The 16,127-nt window shown below is 51.8% G+C and overlaps 1 pseudogene; it reads left to right on the forward strand.

Moving 5' to 3' along the window:
* The first annotated feature begins 1,592 nt into the window (after positions 1-1,592).
* LOC112448542 (ras-related C3 botulinum toxin substrate 1-like) overlaps positions 1,593-16,127 on the forward strand; it is a 46,579-nt pseudogene continuing 32,044 nt past the window's right edge.

Below are 16,127 nucleotides of genomic sequence, written 5' to 3' on the forward strand. Positions count from 1 at the left end.
GATGGTGCATACTTGGAAGACCTTAGGGCTAGCGTCTGTGCCCAGCACAGGGTGGCTGCCCGAGGCACCCATGTGCCCTCTGACCCCTATCTTCTCCAATCTTCATCAAACACATCTGCCGAGCTGGTGCCAGTGAGTTGGGTGAGGCTGTACATCAGGTCATCCGCTCAGGCCCCCAGATGCTGGCTGGGTGAGCTGTAGTTCCAGCACTGTGCTGCACTCAGTCTTCTTGGGGTCTGGTATGGTCCTCGGGGGTCTGGAGTTGCCCCCTCCTTTAACGTGCTGACAGTATGCTAGAGAAACAGAACCACACTCACACCTACTCAGACCATCAGGAAATACACGTGGAGAATTCTGAACTTGGTGGTCTCATGTGAGCCATAAGCATCAGAAATGGGGTTTGCGGGGAACAGGGCTCAGTCTGGAGGGAAGTGATCAGAGCTGGGAAGAGGTGAGGCTGCTCTAAGCCAGCTGAAGTGAGGGTAGTGGGGCTAGAGGGGACTGGAATGGGACAGACAGACCATGTATGCAGACTATGAAGCCTGAGGATCTTCAGGACATGGTGAGGTGGGTTGCGGGCTGTCAGGGTGAGCCTCTGTGGGTGAGCCCTGGGATGATGGGTTCCAGGAGTCTAGCTCTCAGAGCTGAGTTTCCCAAATTCAGGCCAGTGGAGGGTGATCTTTTTCTTCCAGTTAGTGGGTGGAAGCCTGATCTTTCAACTTCTGTAAGGATTGGCTGGGATAGACAAAGCTCCTGGGGGTGACTGTGGTGACTGTACTGGGAGAGGCTGGGAGGGTGGGCCAGGGACCCAAGGTGGGGGCTGCATGTATGTGCGTGCTCAGTTGCTCAGTCGTGACTGACTCTTGCAACCCCACAGATTGTAGCCCACCAGGTGCCTCTGTCCATGGGTTTCCTAGGCAAGAATACTAGAGTGGTTGCCATTTCCTCCTCCAGAGGATCTTCCTGACCCAGGGATGGAACCCATGTCTCCTGCGTCTTCTGCATTGGCAGGTAGATTCCTTACCACTGAGCCACCTGGGCTGTGTGCTGGACAAAAATCCAACTCCAGGTCCATCCAGCACAGATCTACCCCTTGGGATCATAAAGGCAAAGAAAAATACAATGGACGTTTATTGGAACACCTATACTGCGCCCAGCCCATGCTCTGCACTTTGCAGCCGGAGGCTTCTTTTCGCCTTGCTAGCCCCATTCTCATCAGTTCCCAGATAAGGAAAGTGAGGCTCGAGCATCCAGGCCTAAAGTTTCCCAGGGATTGGTTGGTGGAGCCCTGTTCTCTTCCTTCTGCCCCCGCCGCCTCTCCAGGACTGGAGATTATATACTACGGCTTAGGATAGGCTCAGGCGCTCTGGCATTCACCTCCCACATTTGAACTCAGTCTGTCCAAGTTTCAAGACTAGATCTTGTTTCATCTCCTGCTGCCTGGAGGGTCACACGAGGGAACACCTGTTACACAAAGAGGGCTTGGCTTCTCAGCCCCACGGTCACCTCCCTGAGGACAGCGGCTCAGTCTCACTCCTGGCCTCTCACTGACCTCGGCACCATCAATTTTCAGAATGATGCCGGCAATTAGGATGAGTGGCGGGCAGCTGCCCGACCTGGCTGTGTCTCTGGGAGCCACTGATGAGGTGGGTGCTGACAAAGTGTGGAGGCAGGGGGGAGGGCCTTCTCTTCACTGCCGTCTGCCTCCCTGAACCGGAATTGCTCCTCATGGGCCCGGTTCTCAGCGGATGAGAGAGCTGTTCGACAGGAGCCTAACAAGAGAAGGCTCTACATGCAGCGCCGGGTGAGTAATTAGACGCTAATTAATTTGCATTTCACAAGAGAATCGGGGATGTTGAAGGAAAAAAAAGCTGCAAAGATTAAAGGCCTCGTGGAGAAGGGAGATCTGGGGGCGAGGAGAGACCATGGTGCAGACAGAGCTGAGAAGAGAAAGCCTGAAGCTGTGAGCACCCATGGAGCAGGTGCAGACGTGGCAGGACTGAAGACAGGAGGTTACCTGCCGTGCCCACGACTGCTCCAAACAGCAGCCTGTGCTCACCACCCTGGGTGCAGGGTGAAGACGCTTTTGATCGTTAGTTGGAGTGTGGGGAGGGACGCAGGGCGAGACGGACAGAGATGTGCAGACACAAAGCCTGTCTCAGACAGGAGTGAGAGAGAGCTTGAGACATGCACGCTCCAACAGAAAGAAAGCTCCAACAGAAAGAAACACACACACACACCCTGGAAACAGAAAAGCCAGGAGGCAGGAGGGGCGGGGAGGAAATCAAAGAAAGTGGGAGGAAGAGAAGGGAAGGAGGTGGCTAAAGAAGGAAAGAAGTCAGGATGTGGGAGGAAGGGGCAGAGGGCTGCCTCAAACACCAGGAGGGCTCCAGGGAGAGATCTCAGCACCCCGCATCTTCCCCTGCTGGTGGTTCCTCTGGAGCAGAGGTTGGGGAGAGTTTTCTGCAAAAGGCCACGTCATAACTGAATAGGCTTTGGGGGTCATACAGTTTCTGTTACATGTTCTTTTTCGTAAAAGAGGCAAAAATCACCTTTAGCGCAAAGGACCTATGAAGTCAGGTGCTTACTGGATTTGGTGCCTGGAGTCGTCCTACCCCTGGGATAGAGCATGCTTCTCAGATGGACCGTGGGGCCCAAAACAGCCTACATTTCTCACAGCTTCCCCGGTGGAATCTGGGCTACCTGTGCTCATATCCCATTTTGAGTGGGGAGGGTCTTGGCCACTGGGGAGGGTGGGGCTGCAGTTTGGCAAGCCATCCAGGCCCTGTTGGGATACAGCCCTTGCTTGTAGGATGCTTGGGAGTGCTGGGCTGTGGTCTGCACGTGCCGGCCCTCCATTAGGGAAGGCTTTTCTGCCCAGCTGCAGGGAGGGCAGTTAGCAGGTGGCCCCCCATGGATTTCACTGCAGAGACCCACCCAGGTGGAGGTCATGCCCTCCTCAGGGCAGCGGGCACCTGGTGACTGAGCCAGATGGAAGTGTTGGGTCTGGGCTGCTCTAGCTGGACAACTCCCTGCGGGGCTGGCGGAGGCTTTGTCAGTTCTGCACTACAATTCGATTCTCCTTCCCAATCCTACTTCCTCCCCAATCCCTTCCCTGGTGTAGATCCTTAATAAAGATCCAGCATCCCAAACTCTGAGTCTTCTCCCAAAGAACCCAACCTGTGACACAGTGGACATCTGGGCAGGGGCATTGGTGACCACAGGGACAGCACTTGGTACTAGCTCGTCTCACCCAAGGGCAGCAGTAAGTAAAGATAAAATCACTATGGCAACCAAGGATGTCCAGGGCAAGGGTCTAAGGCCTCCTAGGGGGAGGAAGCTGGGCAAGGGAAGAGGAAGCACAGTGGGGCAGGGATTGGGTAACTCGGTCTGGCCCTGGCCTTGAGGCTAACATGCTGTGTGGCTTTGGGTGAGTTGCTACTGTTCTCTGAGTCTAGGTTTCCTGTGAGTAAAATAGGCTAGAATCTATGACCCTGGGTGTATTAGTTTCCTAGGGCTGCTGTAGCAAATCACCACAAACCTGGGGGCTTAAAACAACAGAAAGCTTTTCTCTTCTAGCTCTGGAGGCTAGAAATCCCTAATCAGTACCACTGGGCCAAGACGAAGGAGTCAGCAGGGCCTCACTCCCTCTGCAGGCTCCAGGGGAGAATCTGTTCCTTGCTTCTTATAGCTTCGGGTGGCTGCCAACATCCCTTGGCTTACGGCTCCATCACTCTGGTCTTCAATGCCAGCACTTTCAATTCTCACTCTTCTGTCTTCATATCACCTTCTCCTCTGTTTTTGTGTATCAAGTCTCCCCCATCTCTCTTTTTAAAAAGTTTTAATTTATTTTTGGCTGCGCTTGGTCTCTGTTGCCATGTGAGGACTTTCTCTAGTTGCAGTGATTGGGGGCTGCTCTTTAGTTGCCGTGCATGGGCATCTCATTGCAGTGGCTTCTCCTGTTGCAGAGCATGGACTTCAGGGTGCTCAGACTCAGTAGCGGTGGGGCACTGGCTTGGTTGCCTTATGGCATGTGGGATCTTCCCGAATCAGGGATCGAACCCGTGTCCCTGCTTTGGCAAGTGAATTCTTAATCACTGGACCACCAGGGAAGTCCTGCCTGTTCCTTAAAAACACAGTTGTGAATTGCATTGAAGATTCACTGGACAATCCATGGTAACCTCCCCACCTCAAAGTCCTTAATCATACCTCCACCTATCCTTTTCATTCAAATAAGGTCAATTTTATACAGACTTTAGGGGTTAGGACTTGATCTCTTTGGGGTCCATAATCAGCCCTTTGCATCTGCCACTTGTCCTTGTGTGGGCTTTGACTCAAGGTCTCCCTTTCTGAGCTGCAGTTCTTCTTCTTCTTTTTTTTAAATTATTATTTTGTTTATTTAGGCTATAAATAAATGAGGGTCTTTGTTGCCATGTGTGGGCTTCTGCTAGTTCCAGTGAGTGGGCGCTCCTCTTCATTGCAATGCACGGACTTCTCATTGCAGTGGCTTCTCTTGTCGCAGAGCGCAGGCTATAGGCACGAGGGCTCTGGTAGTTGCAGCATGAAGGTTGCCCTTGGGCGTATGGGATCTTCTTGGACCAGGGATTGAACCTGTGTCCCCTGCACTGGTGGGGGGATTCTTACCCACTGGGCCACCAGGGGAGTCCTGAACTGCCGTTCTAGGTGCCTGGTCTATACCATTTGTTGTCACAGTGATGGTCTCGTTCTGCCAATAATTATCTTCAACAAGTATGGATAAGCTGTTCTGCTCACTTTAGCAGTTTCATTGGCAATCACCCCCTCCACAAATACTATTTACTGAGCACAGACTATATGCTTATTTGCATATTATCACTGACTACCACCCAAGGAAGTGAGTTCATTACGGTCTCCACCATGCAGATAAGGACAGGGATGGAGAAATTCAGCAATTTGCCGTGGTCCACAGAGTGGCTCTGGGATTCCCCCTTAGCTTGTCTAACTTGAAGGCTGTCTCATCTCCTACCATGTATCTCCTCCCAGGCATAAGGACTGCTTCTCTTTGAAACTATTTACAAAGTGTGGTCCCTTTTGAACTTTGAATCCAGTCTCTTATCAGATCCTACAAACTGCAGACATAACACAGGGAGCGTTGTTCGAGAAAGCTGCAAGTCCAGTTATGAGAGCCCAGGAATGAGGCTCGTTTGGGCTGTGCTTTTGTGAGGTCTGCCATGAAGCAGAGCCTGGGCGGGGGCTGGGGAGGGGGGGGTCCCAGACTCCCATCTCAGCTGCGCGTTTATTATTCTTCCAACTGAACTGTCTGGGACTTTGAATATCAGCCCTTGTTCCTGATGAATCCATGGGTTGAACTTCTTGATTACGTTATTTATTCATCAGCCAATGGGTCACTGCACACTGCTAGACATTGATGCTCATAATGACCCTTTCTCATGACTTTCATTTCAAGCCCCAGAAAAACTCTCGACATAAAAAAAGTTGTGTGAGCCTATGGAAGGAAACCACCATGGAAGGATGTTTACAAATGATTCTCTTGTGTGTGAGGGTTTCCCAAAATCCAGAATAGAAAGGAGGACTTGAGAACGTTTCTGTCGAAAGGGAACTGGATTTAAAAACCAAACACAAAAGCCAAGCTTAAGGTAAAAGTGTATTCAGCTGGCCCACGCACATCTCATCCCTCTGGACAGAAAGATGGGTGGAAACGAATTATCTAGAAGCAAGGAGCCTTTGCCCAGCTACTGCTGAGATGGAGTGGGCATGAAGCAAGTGGGGGCAATGCTGGGCAGATAGGACTGGCCACGAGTGTCCCTGTAAACCATATAGACAGCATGAACTTAATTTTCAAGGCCACTGGGTAGCTCTGCAAGATTTTAAGCAGAAAAGCCACCTGTTTATATGCTTTAGAAATATTTTATTAGCTGTGGTAATAGCCCTAGCAGCGGGGTGAGGAGGGCGTGGACTCTTGTTGATAAAGGGATAAGATTGTATTGGAATGAGTCAAATCCAGCCAGCGGTGGTCATGGAGAGTGCTGGGGGGCGGGGGGGAGGATGCCTGTGTATAACCTGGGTGGATGCTGGGACCTGCCATGGAGCTATGGAGATACAGCTGACCAGCAGGACTGCTCATGGGGGACCAGCGTGAGAAGGTTTTACTAAGAAAGGAGTCTTGAGGAGGGAGCAGGTTTTTCCTGGAAAATGCAAGCTCCCTTCCATCATGAACCCTGAAGACTGCGTCTGCACAGGGACATGTATTGAGAAAGCGACAGCAGCCAGGTGCTCATGAGAGAACCCGTAGAAGCCAGCAGTCTCAGTCCAGTTCTGCCCTGACTCATGCGGACCTCTGGGAGTCCATTCCCCCCCAAGTTTTCCTACCTGTAGAATACAAGAGTTGGATCATCGCGGGGCTTCCTTGATGGCGGGGAGGGGAACGCCTCTGAGTCTCCGGAATCAGTGTGCACACCTGGTACAAGGGTCTGCTTGTCCAGGGGTCGGCAGAGTCACTGAGAAAGAAGATCTGATCTCTCAGGCCACGCCCATAGCTGGAGCCCAGCTGGTTAGCACTGCTCTTGAAATATGCCAGGGGTGAGCCTCGTCTCACCCAACCAGTTCCTGGAAGGTTGAGGCTGGGTCATAGGTTTCACACATGTCCCTCCTTGGTGGGTGTGTCTTGATGTCCCCCAGAGGCCTCTCCATACCTGCAGAGTCACCTGTGAGGAGCACCGAGGCTCCTCCCTACGCCCGAAGGTTCTGGAAGAGCCTCCTAGCCCCCTGGTTGGCCAGGGCATGGGGCCTCCATGCCCTTTCTCTCACTTTACCCTGCAAACTCCTGCTCATCCTTCAGAGTCCTCGGGCCCTCCTCCAGGATGCTCCACTCAGAACTAATTTCTCACTGAAACAGAATCCTCTAGGCAAGGTGGCCACACCTCTCTTCAGCCTGTTTTACACTTGTCTGGGATGTAGGCACCCTCCTCCACCTCTGCCCCATGAGACTTTCTGGCAGAACTTCTGCACCTCGGTGTTACCAAGTGCCACCCCCAGTGGTTGGCACTTACTTAGGACTCAACAAAGTTAGCTTCTGTAGCCATACTAATTTGTGGAATGATCTTCCTGTTTGTGACCTCTGGCTCCTCGCTGGATCAAGCATGTGTGTTGAGGTGGGAGGTCTGGGGGATGGGTGAGGTCTGCCCACTCCCCCGGGGGTTGCTGGGAGGACAGGAGCACAAACGCCCGCCCAGCACAAAGATCTCGGCACCGTTTGCAAAGTGCCTTGTACATCCCTTCCCACAGGCTCCCAGAATGACGAATGTGAAATGAGAAGATTACACAAAGCCTGTTGGACTCGTGCACGGAATGGAAAGAAATAATCGTGTCTGGAGCATTTTGGAGCAGGCCTCCTGCCAGCCAGCCCCTTTAGAGAGAAAGTTGTGTGTGTTGTGTTGTATTACCCTGGCCGGCAGGAGCAGTTGTGCCCATTTTACAGATGTGGGGAGAGGATGTGAAAGCTGCCAGCTTCACTCAGGGTCACAGCCTTCCTCAAGGTCGCAGTGCAGCTCTCTCCGGCTGGCCGCCTCCTAGGGTGAGAGCTGCAGCGTGGCGCTGTGTTTCTCTTGGACGGAGCAGATGGTCTTGCACCCTACCTGCACTGGCTAACCGTATCTCGCCCTCCCACACATCCCGTTTGAAAGTCCAGCCAAGATCCACTTCCCTCTCTGGCTTCCATGCGCCCGCTGGGCCTGAGCCCTCTCTTTACACAGGACTTGCTCTAAACCATTGGGGGTGGGGGCCCGGAGCCTGGCAAGCAAGCTGTTTACTCTGGGAGATGAACTCTTCTTGGGGGCAGGATGGGGGCTCTGGGGCTGGAGCCAAGGAAATCACCACAGCCTGGCCAAGGGGAGGCTTGAGGTGGCCAGAGGAATTTAGAAGTGGCCTCTGATCTCAGGGGAGAGGGCAGCAGGCTGAGAAAGAGGGCAAGCACCGTGATTGAGCTGTGGGGAGGCTGGCCCGAGCCCCAGGGCTGTGCTGATGGGTTTGGGGGGCGGGCTGCTGGCTGCTGAGGTACCCCCAGACATGCCAACAAAGCCAAGCTGACTCTGGGGGAGGGCGCTCACCCTCCCAGATTGTGGGAATCAGGCTGTTGAGTCACCCGGCCAGCTGGCCACCACCACCACCACCACGGAGGAGCTGTAAGCGGGAGCATGTTCCCTGCCAGGGCCGCAGGATGCCCGGAGTTAACTGGGCTCGTCAGACCCCCTGATCTAGACTTGGCCGCCTCTTGAATCACTGAGCTGAGGCATACTTGTCAAATATTTGTCATATTTGAGGCTGTCAGCTCTTGAGGGAGTTCGGGCCAGGCACGCGCCCCTGTGGATGGGACGTTGGACCCGAGGTTGGGGCCCCGGACTTTGGCAAAAGACGGGCATGGTTGTAATTCAGAGCAAGTTATTTCATTTTCCTTTTCCTCTCAGTCGTATGGTAGGGATAAAAGGGAGTGTGGGAAAACTTCACATACTGCCCAGCACACAGTAGGGCCTCATGTAGGGGCTGCCTGTTCTAGGCCTTTCCCTGAGGACGGGACCAGCAGTCTGATCTGGGTCTGCATCATCCACGGCCAGGGCTCCCCTGCAGAGGGTTGGAACAGGGGCTCCGGGTCACCTCACGACCCCCCGGGGCCCACCACCAGGAATCCTGCCTGCACCTTGGGTGGGGGGCAGGGGGAGGCCTGGCTCTGCTGATACAAGGCCCCCCCTCCCCGTGAGCACCAGGGACTCCTGCGGAGCCAACCTGCCCAAGTGTTGTACAACTTGAGACCAGAAGCCCGGACCCTCTCTCCAGGACAAGTGTCAACAGGAAATCTCCTGACTTATCTTGTTCACATTCCAGAGGTGCACTGGCTAGCTCAGAGACTCGGTAACAAGACACCACTCTGGCTGCACCTGCCAGAGAAGCCAGCAGGGCTTTCTCTGCCATCTCCGCCTCCCAGCCTGCACCCTAGGGATGTACCTTCTGCCCACGGGGGCTCTCCAAGCCATCTAAGAAGGACGATCCCCCTGAGCTCTTCGCACACTTGGCTAATCCTTGTTAAGCATTGGCCAATCAGGGGAGGAGCCTCTTGGTGGGAAATGGAACTCAGCAGAGGACCCAACCCCCAGCACGCACTGGGAGAAGACTCGAAGTAGTTCATTGAGCAGGTCACATTCTGGGGATGGAAGCAAAGAACGTGAAGCAAAATGTGGTTAGGTGGGCCCCACATGTTCTTGGGGGAATCACACACATGTACACACAACCCTCCAAGTTGTTTCCTATGATGAGAGGAGACTACTGCAGCCATAGAAAACCCAAGCCTTCTTTTATCTGACGGGCCCAGACTGGGCAAGGGGCTCACACAAAGTCACACAGCAGCTTAATGGCAGGGCATGATTTTTGTTATCTTTTATTTTCCCATACCATTTCACTGGACAGGTGTCCTCCATACTCCATCCCACTCTGGACCACCTGCCCCCAGCCCCCTCACCCACTTCCCACCCCTGCCATCCCAGCCCCTAGCTCTGGCTGATGTGCTTGAAATGCTTCAGGCAGTGGGTGGGGGGTGGGGGTGGGGGGAAGGGGGCACAACAGAGGGAAGAGCATGTGGGAGACCCCAGAGGCACAGGGAGCTGATGATGTGAGTACCACCTGGGTGAACGGGGAGAGGGAAGCGGAGGAGGTGTGGGGGTTGGGGTGGCATTCCAGCTTTATTACTTTCTTTTTCAGGATGTGGAACTGGCCAACCACGGGGGCAACTTGCTCACCCCCAGGCAGGTAAGTCTCAATCCCACATGACTCTGAGGTCCTGAGGCACCAAGAATAGGAACTTGCTGGGGTGTGGGGAGGGGGCACGTGAGAAAACCCACCTCTCCTGCCTCCTGGGTCAGGGCACCAAGGAGGACTTCCTGGAGGAGGTGAACCTATTTGGGACCTGGAGGAGACCAGGCTTGCTAGGGCACTGCAGGCCCCCCTTCCCCAAACTGCTTGGTCACTTCTCAGAGAGGGGAGGAGCCCTTCCCCTCCCCTAGGGAACTGGCTCATGAGCCCTCGATGAGCTCTCCAGATCTGGGTCAGGACCAGTGTAGGATGTCACCACAGGCATCTTTCTAGGCTGAGCTAAGCTGCCCCCAGGTATGACTAATATGTCCCAGCCTGACATGTCTCAACTGGGTGGTCTCAGCCAGGCGTAGGTGGGCACTAGGGGAAACAGGGAAGGAAAGGTGAGCTCCCTGCTGTGACCTGAGAGATTCTTGTGGGGCCAGCCCTCAGAACCCCAGCTGCTGCTGCTGCTGCTAACTCACTTCAGTTGTGTCTGACTCCAGGAAAAATGATAATAGAGCCTTGCTGGCTGTAAAATGAGGCAGAGTCTCCCTGAGAGTCCAGAACAACAACAGTGTCAGCCACAGAGCCTGTTTCTTGGGGACCCAGTGGTCAGTGCAATTAACGCACACCCACACATGCTCTGCACACCTGCTGTGCGCCAGGCATTCCAGGGAGATGTGGAGCCTGAAGATGAGGCAGCAGCTCAGGATCCAGTGGGGGAGATGACAGAACAGAAAGCAGCATGTTGAGCACTTGAGGAGCATTATTCTTAAGACGCTACAGAAGACATGTGGTGGGAGAAAGTCATCCTGTTGAGGATGGTAAGGTGTGAATGTGTGAGATGGGCCTGAACAATCACAGGGAGAATGGACTCTTAGGACTCTCCATCTGGGAAGGATCTCCAGGCATCAGCTGATCAGGACCCACCATTCTCAAACTCGCACTGAAACACGAAAGGACCTGCTGAAACAGGCCCCCAACACACACACACACACACACACACACACACACTCTGAGATTCTGATTCACCAGGGCCGGCTGGAGCCCAGGCATCTGCCCTTCCAACTGGCTCCCAGGTGCTGCTGCTGCGGTCTGCGGACCATACTCTGAGAGCAGTGATCCATTCACTCCCTCCCATTTCCTGGGCGGGGGCCAGCTCAGGGGTCGGCTCACTCATCCCAGTTGTTCCTGGGACTGTCTTTGGTGCTCAGAGACCTTGTGCAGGGGAAGTGAAGGAGTACAAAGTCCTCATCTCCACCTGCTGGGCCAGGCTCTGATGCCCAGAGATAGAGGGCAAGCTCATGGTGGGTCACCCACGGGTCAGAGGCCATGACAGAGTCACTTGAAAACAAAGTTTTCTTTTTTAAAAAACTTTTTTTCATTAGTTCTTTCTTTCTAGTTGCACTGGGTGTGCGTCGCTTCCCAGGGGGTATTTTCTAGTTTCGGCGAGTGGGGGCTACTCTTCGTTGCGGTGCTCTGCTTCTCCTTTCAGCGGCTTCTCTTGTGCAGCACGGGCCTTAGAGCACAGGCTCAATAGTTGTGGCCCGTGGGCCTAGTTGCTCCACAGCATGTGGAATCCTCCTCGACCAGGGATTGAACCCATGTCCCCTGCGTTGGTAGGCAGATTCTCATCCACTGCGCCACCAGGGAAGTCCCCAAAACTAAGCTTTCTGACTCCTTGGGGGCCTGGGGACACTCTAAGGACAGGGCTGGGAGGAGGGAAACTCTGGGCTCCAACTTCTTGCCTAAAATGCTGGCTAAAGTGCTTCAGAATGGGGTAAAGGAGCTTGGAGACCCAGTTAACAAATGGAGAGATGGAATGTAGGGGGATGTGTGTGTGTGTGTGTGTGTGTGTGTGTGTGTGTGTGTGTATGTGTGTGTGTGTGAGGGCACACACACACACGTAGCTCAACAACCATCACAAAAAGAACTAGGGACGTACTTACACTTTGAGTTTCTACCCCTTTCTGAGTGTCAGTTTCCTCATCTGGAAAAATTAAATGGGTTGAATTAGACAGTTCCTTTTGAGAGAAACAGGGCAGGGGGAAAGAGGGAGGGAGGCCCTAAGGAGCGTCCCGGTAACAAGGCCATCATTTGATTAGCGCCCAATTTAAAGCCGCTAATAGACATCTGAAATTTTGCAAAGCTGCGCAATTACCAGGCACAGCCTGAGTGGCGCTCTGTCTGTGGGGAACAGTCCATCTATCAGGGTGTCATCAGCCTCCTCATCTTACTCCAAAGACCTTGAGTTTGAATAACATTGACCAGAGGAAGCTCCTGAGACAAAACAAGAGAAGCCCTTGGCCCAGCAGCTCTGTGGAGGGCTTCAGAGGCAGTTTCCTTGGGCCCCCGCCAGGCTTGAGAGAGAGAGTTGTCCCCAGGGGTTCTGGGGTGCCGGCAGAAGGCCGGCTGCTCTTCTCTCTCCACCTGTCTCCAGGGCTCTGTCTGCTGACATCAAGCCAATTACAGCATCCTTCTGAGAGGCCGGCAAAGAAAACAAAGGCTCTGCAAGAGGAAAGAGAGACCCCCAGTCAGCACTTGGGCTGTGGAAGCTTTAGGAATAACACTCAAAAGTGTGGGAGCCAGCCTAGACTGGAATCCCGGTTCTACTTCACAAGCTGTGTGACCCTGGACAGTGTACTTAACCTCTCAGTTCTGTTATCTATAAAAACCTCTTTGGTTGGTCCTGGGGATTAGCTAAAATGACAGAAATGAAAGCACTTTGGAGGAACAAAAAATGGAATCCACTGAAGCCTTCAGCTGTGCTGTGTTGTAAATGAAAGCTGCTTAACCGAGAGTGGCATATGGAATCTCAGACATGCATCTGAGTCTCAGCTGTTTACTGTGTGACCCTCAGATACTCACTCAACCTCTCAGAGCCTTGGTGTCATCTGTAAGAAGCAAGTGTTTATGGTATTTTCCCTAAAAGGTTAATGGAAGGAAAATCAGAAAAGAGCCTGTGCAAAGGGCCAGCCTCTCAATAGGCCTCAAAAAGTTACGCTTCTCCTATTCCCCAGACATCCTCATTCCAGAGCCAGGGTAGCACTACCATTATCCACAGGTGTGTATGTCACTCTGCCACCCTGGTGGCCAGGCCAGGCTGCGGGGCACGGCCAAGCCCTGGATGACCCACAGCAGCCTACCCACCCAGTGGTTAGCTCAGGAAAGCCTCAAATTATACAATTTATGAAACCCAATCCAGTTTTCCGACTGGAACGTGTGATTAGAGAGATTACACATTCACTGTTGCAATTATGGTAATGTTGATGTGTGGACAGATAACTGGCAGCGGGGCTGTTCTGAACCGTCTATTTATAGGTTGAAGATTCTTGCTATCTCAAGGCAGACATATGGGCCATAAAGGCAGGCGACAAAAACAGGAGGGGAGAGCAAAGCTCCCTCGAAATGAAAAGACACGAAAGGAAGCGGTAATTAGGGCTGGGACCGGCTTATGTAAATCAGGTAATACTTTCAAAACAGAGATGAGATCTGGTTTTAATAAAGCGCATTGGAACAAATGGTGGAATAATGACTTAATAAATCTAAATACAAATATTTTGTTCCGTCTCCAAAATGAACAGCCCTGGCATCTGCCGAGCCCGGGCCGGGCGAGGGGGCGGTGCGGTAGTGTTACTGTATTCTTTCTCTCCCTCAGCAGGCTCGAAGATTTTAATTTTTAGCCTTCTGCTAAATTACACGGGCTGTCAGTCAACTGTGGGAGATATTTTGAGTAGGGAGATTTATACAAACACACAGAGCACACTCGGAAGGCTCAGCACAATATCTTTTACACCGGCTGGGATGTAAATCATAGGTTGTTCAGAGCCCGAATTACAGCTCTTTCGGAAATAGACTGCGGAGAAATTATTCACCAGGAGGAATTCAGTGGCTTTTTTTCTCAGTGCCCCTCCTCGACCCTCATCTTAATCAGAGAAGCTCTCTAGTGGTCCCTTTTGGTGCTTTTTCCACCTCCGCCCATCCCAACTCTGGTATCTAGAGCAGAAATTGCAAACCCATGACCCATGGACCAAACTGGATCCACAGGTGTGTGTGTGTGTGTTTATTGATTGGACCAAGGCTGATAGCCTGGAGACAAATCCAGTTTAAAAAATTAGTTGCAAATACCTGTATTTATTTATTCGGTTGTGCTGGGTCTTTGTTGCTGTGTGTGGACTTTCTCTAGTTGCAGCGAGTAGGGGCTACCCTCTAGTTGAGATGCGTGGGCTTCTCATGGCCGTGGCTTCTCTTGTGAGCTTGGGCTGTAGAACACAGGCTCAGTAGCTGTGACTCGCCTAGGCCTTCCTGTCCTGTGGCATGTGGGATCCTAGTTCCTGGGCCAGGGATTGAAACCCATGTCCCCTGCATTGGCAGGCAAATTCTTAACCACTGGGCCACCAGGGAATTCCTGGCAAATATTTTTCAATCATGAGGTTCATCAAAAAAGTCATACATCTAACTTCTCTCAATATAGGTCAGAATATCTAGCCAGCCACCTTGGGTTTGCCTTGTGTGGTGACAGCCGGCTGGGGCTGAGGCTGCCCTGCTGTCTCTCGGGGAGTGTGGACTCTCAGGTTTTCACTGTCCCTTCTTTCCCCAGTCCACACCACACCGGCTTCAACTATGGTACCTGCCTGGACTCAAAGGCAATGAGTGTTTTACCCTTGGTGTAAAGTCATTCCCTTTTAGTTATTAGAGTCTGTGGCTCAGGAGATGTTATTGAAAACAACACACGTTATCGCTCATTCTCAAACCTGCACCAATTAAATCAGAAAAATGTGGACAATATCTAAAAATACTAACATAAAATGAACGTCAAAGAGACAGAGGAAGAGAGAGATTATTGATGATCCCTGCTTGGGAATGACTGCTCTTTATTTCATTCTGATCTGTTTCATCTGTTCCAATACGTGGTAGTTATTTATACTGATGTTCTTAACGACAAAATGAGAAGCTGGTAACTTTATGTCAATGCCCTAGATTTTAATGATCTGTGAAATCCTGAAGACTAGGTAATCCTTGCCCAAATTACCATGTAATTGTAGAACCTCGGAAGCCATCCATCTACCACCCATATATCTTTATATACACACCCATTTGTATGTCCTTCCCTCTATCCATCCATTTAGATGTATTTATCCATCCCACGACACCTTTGCTGAACTCTCCATATATGCATACATACATCTCCCAGTCCATCCATCCATCATCCATTCATCTATCCAACTACCGCAACCACAGAGCCCTCACTTCGGCTAGTCCACAATCTCCAAGTGGATGTTCAGCAAGACGTCTTGTTCTTTTGCCAGGTCTGGCTGACCCAGAATTCTTCCTGTAAAAAATCTGTGTCTTCACAAAAGCACATGTCCCTGTGAGTTCCACACATCAGCATGTATGAGGGCTCTGCAGATATCTGAACCTCACTTTCTTGTCAACTCATTTACAAAACTCTCTCCTCCCTCCCCAAAGACCAGCAATCTTGTCTTCTGGGAAAACTCCCTGGATTCCTTCCATGAATCCTCCTGAAGTAAGAATGGCAGACCTTCTTTGTGGTCAGACTCCCTGTTTTCCCTCAATATGGTGATTCACTGTGGGCCTTGAGCAGCTCAGAGCTGGGCGGGGCTCTCACTCATTGTGGATGCTGTTCCTATGGATTCATCTGGGGTCTGATGGCCTTTTCTCGCTAATGATATATAGTGGGTGGCCAGGTCCCCCAAACCACCATGTTATCTTCACACTTTCCATTAATTCCCCATGTGAACCTCAAGAGTGACTGTGGATCCAGCTGGAAAAGTGCTTTGTGAGGTTATCTTTTCCTTCTAGAAACGATTTAAAATGTCTCCTTCTGCTAATCATTACTTCCAATCACTCACCAGAGCGAAGTGGTTGACTTTCCTACATGGAGGGAGTTTTAGGTCTAAGCAGGCCTCTCTCCATCCTCTCTTGTCTGGAGGATAATGCCTGATACTTCCCTACTGGTGCTTTATTGATTTTATAGGACTTTAATCCTGGTTAGAATATCCATGCCCTTAGAAATAGGGAAGAGAGGATGTCACACTATTCCTGGTCACTTATGCCTCATTCAGGGAAATTGAGGTTTTTAAGAATGAGGTTCAACAGGAAGTAAAAGGGGAAGTTCCAGTCCTGAATTGGGATGGGGAAATGGACAAAGGAGGGCACAATGTCAGACTTCACTCTTTGTCTCAAATAAGCTCCAGCATGAAAATCTCATGCTTTTCAGTTCCTACTCTACAACCCAAAGGCTTTCTGCATGTTCTGCCTTCCTT

The sequence above is a fragment of the Bos taurus genome, chromosome 10, assembly GCF_002263795.3.
Source record: "Bos taurus isolate L1 Dominette 01449 registration number 42190680 breed Hereford chromosome 10, ARS-UCD2.0, whole genome shotgun sequence".
Taxonomy (NCBI): Eukaryota; Metazoa; Chordata; class Mammalia; order Artiodactyla; family Bovidae; genus Bos; species Bos taurus.